Genomic DNA, 9,649 nt, shown 5'->3' with positions numbered 1-9,649 from the left:
CCACCGCCCGCCGGCGCCGCGCCGCCCCGGGGGAGGAGGCGGCGGCAGCGGGCAGGACGGGCCCGCAGCGAGGGGGCGAGCTCGCGAGCGCCGGGCCACGCGCGGAGCCGCCCGCGCGGCCCGACCGACGGACACGGGCGCACCATGGGCCCGAGCTACGCGCCGCGCCCGCTCGCCCCGCACCGCGACTGCCACGGGGGGCGGCCGGCTGTGTCCGCGCCGCCGCCGCCGCCGCCGCCGCAGTGTCCCCGCCCCCAGCCCGCGCCGCGCGCCCCCCACGCGCGCCCACCCGGCCACGCGCCCACGCCCACGCCCCGCCGTGCGCGCGCGCGCCCGGTCCCCGCCCCCAGCCAACACCACTTTCACGCGCACACACTGCCACGCTCCCTCGGCCTCCATCCTCTTACGTGCTCACTCTTGCACGTTCACACGCGACCCGCGCACACACACTCATTCTCACCTGCTTACTCCGCACCAGCATCCGACCTTCACAATCACACACGTACACCTGCACGCACACACCCTGCTACACTCACGCCCATGAGTCACCTTCATCCACCCTGGATCTCAGGCCTCACACACGTGTGCCCCCAGGAATCACAGTGACACGGGACCTACACTCTACCTCACTCCGCTTTCCAGACCCTCACCCACCATCCTTCACCATCCCCTCCCCTCTCTCCCACCTGAACCCCTCAGATTCACAATCACAACATGCACTTACGCACCTGCACACCCTCGTTCTCACACACACTCCTTCACCTACCTCTGGGGCTGACGCACGTACCCTCTCAAGTCACCCAGACCAACATCTGCACCTACATCCTCTCCTACACAGTGTCCGGGATCCATTAACTTTCCAAGGACTCGATAAAATTTTAAGAAAAGAAAGAAGATGAAGGGTGGTGAAGGAAGGAGGGAGGTAAGTTAAAAGTCCATGTGTAACGAAAAGAGCCTCAAAATATAACACCGGGGCTTCCCTGGTGGCGCAGTGGTTGAGAATCCGCCTGCCGATGCAGGAGGCCGACACGGGTTCGTGCCCTGGTCCGGGAAGATCCCACATGCCGCGGAGCAACTAAGCCCATGAGCCATGGCCGCTGAGCCTGTGCGTCCGGAGCCTGTGCTCCGCAACGGGAGAGGCCACAACAGTGAGAGGCCCGCATACCGAAAAAAAAAAAAAAAAAAAAAAAAAAAAAAAAAAAAAAAAAAAACACCGTATAAACTAATCTACTGCAACTAAAGGAAATTTTGAAGTAGCTACATCTACTACATTTCATGTGGGATGCGGGTGCCTTTTAATTTGTTTGCGATGAACAAGGGCAAAGCCACCAAGTGTCTGTGTCTGGGGCCTTGGGTGAAATGGATCCCAAACCAAGAAGTGTGACTTATCTCATGTTCCGATGAAGTTCCTCAAGAAAAGCATGTCATTAGACGTTGCTGCATGGCACCTTTGAAGGGAAAACAGCATTCTTTGGCTAACAGACCTGGTCTGCTTTGCATCCCATATCTAGGACAGTGCTAGGCACACAGCATGATACACAGTCAACTCTCAGTAAAGGCTCATTGAGTGGAGGAAATGTAAACATCCTGACCCACCAATTATGGCATCAGAGGAGGCCCCACCCCCTCCCACCTGCTCCCCTAAGGTCCCCTCTCAAACCCCACCCACCTCAGACCCCTTTCTCCACTCCACTACCACACAAAGGTAACAGACAAGACCAAAGAGATTGTGGCCCTTTAATCCAAGGTCCCCCACAGCTGGTGTTCAGCAAACGAGAGCTCTTGTTTTCATCAAGCACCTAAAACACACGTAGAGTCCCACATTTAATCCTCCCAGCCCTGCCATCTGAGTCTAAATGGTCACACCCATTTCGCAGACGAGGAAACAAGATACTCAAGAGTGGCCTGCACAAAGCAACGTGATTAGGAAGGAACTCAGCTGGGCTCCCAGGCCCAGTCTTTCGTGATCCAGAAGGCAGGAAAAATGCCCTCCAGTGACCAATGGATTCAGTTACCATGACATTTCCAGGCACCTATTAATCCTGATTCCACATATCTTCCAGCTCCCTCTGATCCTTGTGGAGCCCACCTGTGGCCACCCTTGTCAGGCTGTGCCCTCATTGTCTAGAATATGCAGTAATAATAGTGGCTCACTCACCTGAGATCCTGTATCACTTCCACCACCTCCCAACTGTAGAACCAGAGGCAACTTACAAACTGCTGAGGCTCAGTTTCCTCATCTGTAAAATGGGGATAGTACCAGCCTCAGAGGATTGTTGGAAGGGTTAAGTGAGCCAATCATGTACATAAAGCAGTTCGAAGAGTGCATACACAGAGGGAGAATGTGGGCAGTTCAGGATTGTTGGAAGAATTCAGTAATAGGAACATGTAAAGCACTTTGTGCAGCGCATGCCACAAGGTCAATTCTTATCAAGGTTAGCTATTACAATTTCTCGTCCTCCTCCTACAATGAATATTATTATTTTTTTCATAATTAAAGAAAGAACACCACAGTGTTATCAAGTGGTGGTCTCTGGACAAAAAGATTCTAGGTAGATTTTTGAAATATAATTCAGTCACTAGATAATTTTTTGTAGTAGTTAGTACAGAGAGCTCCATATCCCATCCCATACCCACCTTACCTCATATCCACCCCCACCCCAAACCCAGCAGTCTCCCTTATTAACATCTTGCATTACTGACGTACATGCGAGTGGATCTTAAAATTTTCCTTCTTTATGTTTTGTCTATACTTTCTGCTTTTTCTCTAGTGAACAGGTATCACTTTTACAATGCCTTTCTTTTAAGTAAATACATTTTTAAAAGACCAAAGAGCCCCTCAATCTCCAAAGGTAATAACATTTTCATATGAAAAGAGACGCGATTTTTATAGCCTTTGCATTTCCCAAATTTCTTTCAGTGCACTTTTATAATCAATACAGAAGACACTTTAAAAGACTCCCTTCCAGCAAGGCAATCCCTCAGGAACGGAGGCACTTGGAGGCTTTTATCTCTTCTTGAGAGACATCCAGATACTTGCGTGAGATAGCAGACAGCCTGTGGGGAGAGCGGCAGGGCTGGGGCAGTGATGGGATGAAGATGGGAGGAGGGGCACAGCATCCCTCTTCTGGGCCCAGCCCTGCCTTCTCCCCGTGGTCCTAGGAATGGTCACCTCAGGGTCCTGCTTTCTGAGGAGCAGCCCCTTTTGTGGTCTTTGACAGCCGTCTCCATCCAAGAGGCCCTGGGTACAAGAAGCCACTGACCCCTAGAAAGCTGGAGCAGAAAGATCTTTGACAGATAAAACAACCTAGTCTAGCCTCTTGTTTCCAGAAATCAGAGAGACTGAGGCCCACGGAGGTCACCCAACCTCACCAACAGAGGTTGGGCCCAGACCATAATCTATCTTGAGACTCAGTCCAGCCCACGCTGAACCCTCATTTTCATAGATCACCAAGCTGGCTGCAGCTGTTTACAGAGTGTTGGTGGTAAGAGGACAAGAAGTCAAGGGCACTAATGGGTGAAAACGGAGGCAGGGAAAACAGGAACAATGACTTAATAAAAATGTTTTCGGTAAACTCAGGCTGGGGAGAGAAGTTCTTTTGATGCCTAGAATCTTCTCTCTGAATGAATGCATTCATTAGGTAGTCCCTAAAACAGTTTCTCAGCCTCAGCACTACTGACATCTGGGCTGAATATTTCTTCTTCACTGTGAGAGGCTGTCCTGTGCATTGCAAGATGTTTAGCAGCATCCCTCATCTCTATCCACTACATGCCAGTAGCAGCTCACCCCCTTCTCCCTGGTTGTGACCTCCACTGATGTCTTCAGACACTGCAAAATGTCCCTGGAGGGCAAAACTGTCCCTAGTTGAGACCCACTGGGCTAGAATGTGATGGTCCATCATTTCTAAATCTCTAGTACAACTGTGTCTCTAACACTAATCTTATCTTCCCACTCCTCCTTTTTGGGGAAAGAACTTTGTAAGTGCTTTCCACAAGCACCTATATCTAGCTAGGATTTAATAACATTACTTTGTTTGTACGGTACTGTTTTTACCTCCAAAAAGACACAGGAAGTTTAGGGAAAACACCACTGAACAATTCACTCAAGTCATCTTCCCCAAGGACCTACAATATTCCAGGCCCTGGGGATACAGTTAAGGAGACACAATCCCTGCTGCCTAGGGCTGGGGGCTCTGCTGGTTCCTAGAGGTAAGAAAAGACTGGTCATCTTCAGCAAGATGACCAGATGACCTGTCTAGCACACTCTTCCGGGTTGCCTGTGTCTTTCCTTGTCTTTGAGCTCTTTTACAACTCTCTAACTTGCAGAAAACCCAATAGTAACACAAATGATTCTTCTCCATAGAAATGCAAATGAATTTTGTCCAATGGAATTCAGTTGATTCTAGCCCTGTGGACCATTTTTTGCTTCTTTATGTAAATCCACTTCAACTTTCCTGATTGCCTGAAATTGGGGAGTTCTTTCAATTCTCCTTTCAATCAGCTGTAAAACTGTTGATACAATCTTAGACACGTTCATTTTACATTTGTAGGAGTCCTGATTTTCCCCTTCTAAAATGTTGTATTTCAACAGGATAGACAGAAAATAAAAAATAAACAAGCAAACATTTCAGAGAGTGCAAAATGCCATGTGGATAACAGAACAGGGCAATGTGAAAGAGATACTGTGCTTTTGTTTATCATTCTTACTTGATAAAATAGTTGGCAACCCTAAGCAATTCCCTTCTATTCCAGGTATATCTACAGCACTTACCACCAGAGAAGGTCATTTGTTTCACTGTTTTTTATTATTTATTTGCGGTAGGCGGGCCTCTCACAGCTGTGGCCTCTCCCGTTGCGGAGCACAGGCTCCGGACGCGCAGGCTCAGCAGCCACGGCTCACGGGCCCAGCCGCTCCGCGGCACGTGGGATCCTCCCGGACCGGGGCACCAACCCGTGTCCCCTGCATCGGTAGGCGGACTCTCAACCACTGCGCCACCAGGGAAGCCCCTGTTTCACTGTTTTTAATTTAAGGGCCCACAATTATCCCTTCAGGATAAAATAAACCTTCGTATCCTTTGTTCCACACCTTGTCTTTAGAACACTGGTATTTCTTTCAACTTACTTCTTTCCTTAAAACAATAGATTGTTTACAAAGGGTTGGAGGGTGGAAAATGACAAGGGAGGGGAAGAGACCGGAAGAAATACAAGTCATTCTTCTCCTAGAAAGGTCACTTTCAAATATTTAGACTTTGAAGTGCAGAGCTTGATGCTTCTTTTAAACACATTTGCAAGGTCTTACCTTAATAACGCGATTGCAACGTCCACTTGAGAGGTAAATTTACTTATCCTCATTTTGGCCTAGCTTAGCTAATTCTCCATTTTTCTTTTATTTAGAAATAGTTGCATTAAAAAAAAAAAGGAAATAGTTGGAATTAGTCACAGAAAAGTGATAAGGAAGGATGGGGGGGGGGGTTGGTGTCTTGTTTTTTTAGGCAAAAATCTTGAATTTCCATGGATGCCAAGAGCAATACCAAAAGCAGTTGCTTCTTTGAGCACATTAGGAGACTTTAATAACTCTGAAAGTTAACTCATTTTCTTTGAAGAGAAATGAGCATTCCTTATTTAAGCAGTTAATGATTTTGTTTCGAAACAAAACTGGGGGAATAGCTAGGACTGAGAATTACTCCACAAGAAGTATATGCTTTCTCCACTGGAAAAAGTGCCCCTTTAAGTGATTTACATGGTTACAGAATCCATAAAATCAGTGGTGCCAAGGAGAGAAGAAAGTAAAGGTATGAATTAGCTGCTGTAGTGTTTAGGTCTCAATCAAGACAAGGTCTGAGTCACAAGATTAGCCAAATATAGCTCTTTGATGGATTCAACACGGGCTCCCAATACCAAGAAAGGGCCTAGAACCAGCAAGGTTCTGCCATTTTGTAACTTCCAACCACAAGCATCCAAATGTCCTGGGGTAATTTGTCAAAGGCAGTGGTGGAGAGGGGGTAAAATGTACATGTAGGAACCAATGGAACCAATGAAATTGTAACTACTGCTGAAATACCATTGCTCATGTATCTATATTTGAAGAAGACATGCAGAAAACCCACCTTAGAAATTACCCCACCAGCCTACTTTTTTTTCACATTTTATTAATCAGAGAATGATGATGTATGTCATTTCATGCATGTCCCATGTGTTATGAGCTGCAAAGAACCACATCACCTTGAAGGTAAAGGAGCTGGCCCACCGCCTGGGGACTTCTGACCCACGTGACTTCCTTCCTCAGTCCCAACAGACTGAACCGGGAGACTCCGCCTGATCCAGAGTTGGGACAAATCATACCCAACTAAGTAGGATAGTGTTGATTTTCTGAACTAAAGGGGAAACAGTGATAGCTAACTATTTTACACTTATTATGTCTCAGATTAGATGAGCATAAAAATGCATCATCTCACCATTGTCTTATGAATCAAATATCATCCCCATTTTGCAGACAAGATATCCAAGGTTCTATGTTACCTTGTCTTAGGGCAAAAGCATTGAGCTGAGACTTCTTGCCCAAATGAAGAGCCAGTGTTCTCATGATGAACCCTTCTTTTCCCCTGATTTGAAATGTACCTGTTTCATCTAACTCCTCACTAATTTTGTTTCTGGATTTTCTATGTATCCTGACATGTAAGTTTCCTGTTTGGGCTCAGGGATCTGCTGAGTTGTAAACAATGAGAGTTACTTTGGAAACTTTATTGAAGGGCTTCCTGTAATGTGCAGATTTTCAACACCTTCCCTGATGTTAGGGTTTAGCTAAACTGTCACCTGACTCATTGGTTCTTGGCAAGTTCTGGAGGTGGGCCTCTCCCAAGCTTTCTCCAGGCCCTCTGCGAATGCACAGTTCCTCATGCAAAGCAACAAATCCTTTCCCAGAACACGTCTTTAAGCAGGTTCTGGGCGTGCCAACTGAAAGCAGAGGGCCATAGGGAAAGGTGGAAGTTTATTCTTTTTTTTTTTCAGCTTTACTGAGGTATAACTGACAACGGGAAGTTTATTCTTAAAGTCAAAAGCCTTTTGAGACTCCCTCAAATCATCGTATCAAAAACTGTTGTGAATACACAGAACCCATAGAGGAAGACACAACGCAGGCAGGTCTCAAGTTAAAAGAATACGTTCTATGGCAGCTGTACTGCTCACAACCTATTCTTCTGGCTTCAAAGATTAAGGCCGAGAAAACAGCCACACACACGCACACACACACACACACGCTTACGAAAACAACTGCAAACACACGTGGAAACATTCATAATCTTTATCCTAGCAATCCCTCAAGGAGGAATTCACCCTGGAGTCAAGTGCAAGAAAAATTAGACCACAAAGATGATCAAAATCAAAGTCTGAAGGAAACATGAATACTGTCTAGCAATAGCTGATTAAACATTTTTGTATTATTGCAGATATTTAAAAAGGATTAGCCAGAAATGTACTTTACCTTGGAAAGATGTCTCTAATATGTGAGAGGAGGAAACATTTTTCACTTAAGTAAAACAATTCTCATACATTCGAATCTAGAAAGACATAAAACTTAGCTGTAGGGTGATACCAAGTGTGAGAAAGGATGAAAATTGTAAATACTTGGGACTAGGGCATATTAGTTTAGATCAGCAGTCCCCAACATTTTTGGCACCAGAGACTGGTTTCGTGCAAGACAATTTTTCCACAGACAGGGGTGGGGGAAGATTCAGGAGGTAACGCAAGGGATGGGTAGCGGCAGATAAAGCTTTGCTTGCCCGCCTGCTCACCTTCCTTCCGTGTGGCCCGGTTCCTAACAGGCCGAGGATTGGTACCGGTCCACTACCCAGGGATGGGGACCCCTGGTTTAGATCCTTCCATTTCAATTATCTAAATGATTGGGTTTATCTTGCTCTCAGTCAACAGAGTGGCTGCTTTACCCTAAATTTAGATGAGTTGAGGTCAAAGAACATCAAACCTCGGGGAGGAGGGCATCCACCTGCAAAGGAAGTTGACACGCAGAGCTCACATCAGGTCGAAGGCAATAAGGACACAACTCCTAGACCTTTCCTGGATGTCAAAAGACTCCTTTCCAGGATGCTGCGGTACCCACATCCATTACATAATGAGCCTGATGCTGTGTCTTGTAAAGACACAACAAAGCACAAGACAAGAGGGTACTAGGCCAGGAGGGTATTACCATGGTCCTGCCCTTGTGTCTCTCCTCAAGGAGCACTTTTCCCACCACCCTCTCTAAGATTCTTCCCTTGGAATTAAATCCCACCTCCTATGTGATTCTCAGCCCATCCCCTTCTAAGCAGCCAGCCTGTAAAATACTGTCTCTCTGGGAATTCCCTGGCGGTCCAGTGGTTAGGGCTCTGCACTCCACTGCAGGGGGCGCAGGTTCGATCTCTGGTTGGCGAACTAAGATCCCACATGCAGTGTGGCATTGCCAAAAAAACCAAAACCAGAACCTGTCTCTCTGCCCAGTGACGTGTAACCAGGTATGGATGGGTTGAGATGTGGGCTCATCTAGGGCCTGATAAATTTTCCAGAGTTACAAGCAAAGTTCTCTAGAAGGAGAGGACTCTAATAAAATGTCTTAAAAAAGAAAGATACCAACCAGCAAGTAGTTAGTTGTGTGTGCTTGAGTAGTGGGTCAAGCACAGATGTAACCAGATGTGCAGCTTCAATTCCAGGACCTAGAGGGTCTCAAGGGAGCTGGAAATGACTGTCAATTAAGGATTGTCAGGGTTTTTTTTTTTTTAATTTTTTGGCCACGCTGCACAGCATGTGGGATCTTAGTTCCCCCACCAGGGATCGAACCTGCACCCCCTGCACTTGAAGCATGGAGTCTTAACCACTGGACCACCAAGGGAAGTCCAGGATTCTCGAGTTTAGAGCAGAAGCTACCAGAAAAACTTACATACACGCCTGGTGGTGAAAAAAAGAACCATCCAAAATTTATTCTCCAACAGACAGACAGCATCAGCAGGTAAAAACTACAGGGGTTTCTCCGTAGATCATACATTCACAAGGCATTATTAGCTTAACAAGTGAGAAAGCCTCTGGTGTATTTTCTGTAACAATATCCACTTCACAGTGTAAACAGGTACTATTATGTGTTCACTTACAATTCCAGAAGGAAAGGCACAACTTGGCAAAACAAAAAAAATTTTTTTTGGATCCTAAAGTCAGGTGCAATTACCGAGAGACAGACTTGAGAACAGTCGCAATCCACTTTTCCACATAGAGGGGCAAAGACTTCACCCAGAAATGTGGGTCTTTCTTTCTCCCTCCTTGTTAAATCCTCAAGAGTAACGCTTCATCGTCTGCTTAATATCACATATACAAAAGGGGGATTAAGAAAAAAAAGAATCACAACATCTCGAACTTCCAGCGGCTCCCACCAATACATCAGCTCTTAGGTTTACGACAGGGCCTAGGAACACTTCAACGGTCATCAAATAAGAAAATAGAGACTATAGCTACAAAAATAACACATGAATGAGGTAGATAAATTAAAGCTTTCACATCCAGGACTTGTCTGTTCCAACTTGGTAGCCTTCATGCAATACTCAGAAATAAAAAAAAAAAAAAAATCTTCATAATTACTTGGCATAAGTCACAATCAAGGAACTTCTGCTAC

The sequence above is a fragment of the Kogia breviceps genome, chromosome 14, assembly GCF_026419965.1.
Source record: "Kogia breviceps isolate mKogBre1 chromosome 14, mKogBre1 haplotype 1, whole genome shotgun sequence".
NCBI classification, from domain to species: Eukaryota; Metazoa; Chordata; class Mammalia; order Artiodactyla; family Physeteridae; genus Kogia; species Kogia breviceps.
This window is presented reverse-complemented; position numbering follows the sequence as displayed.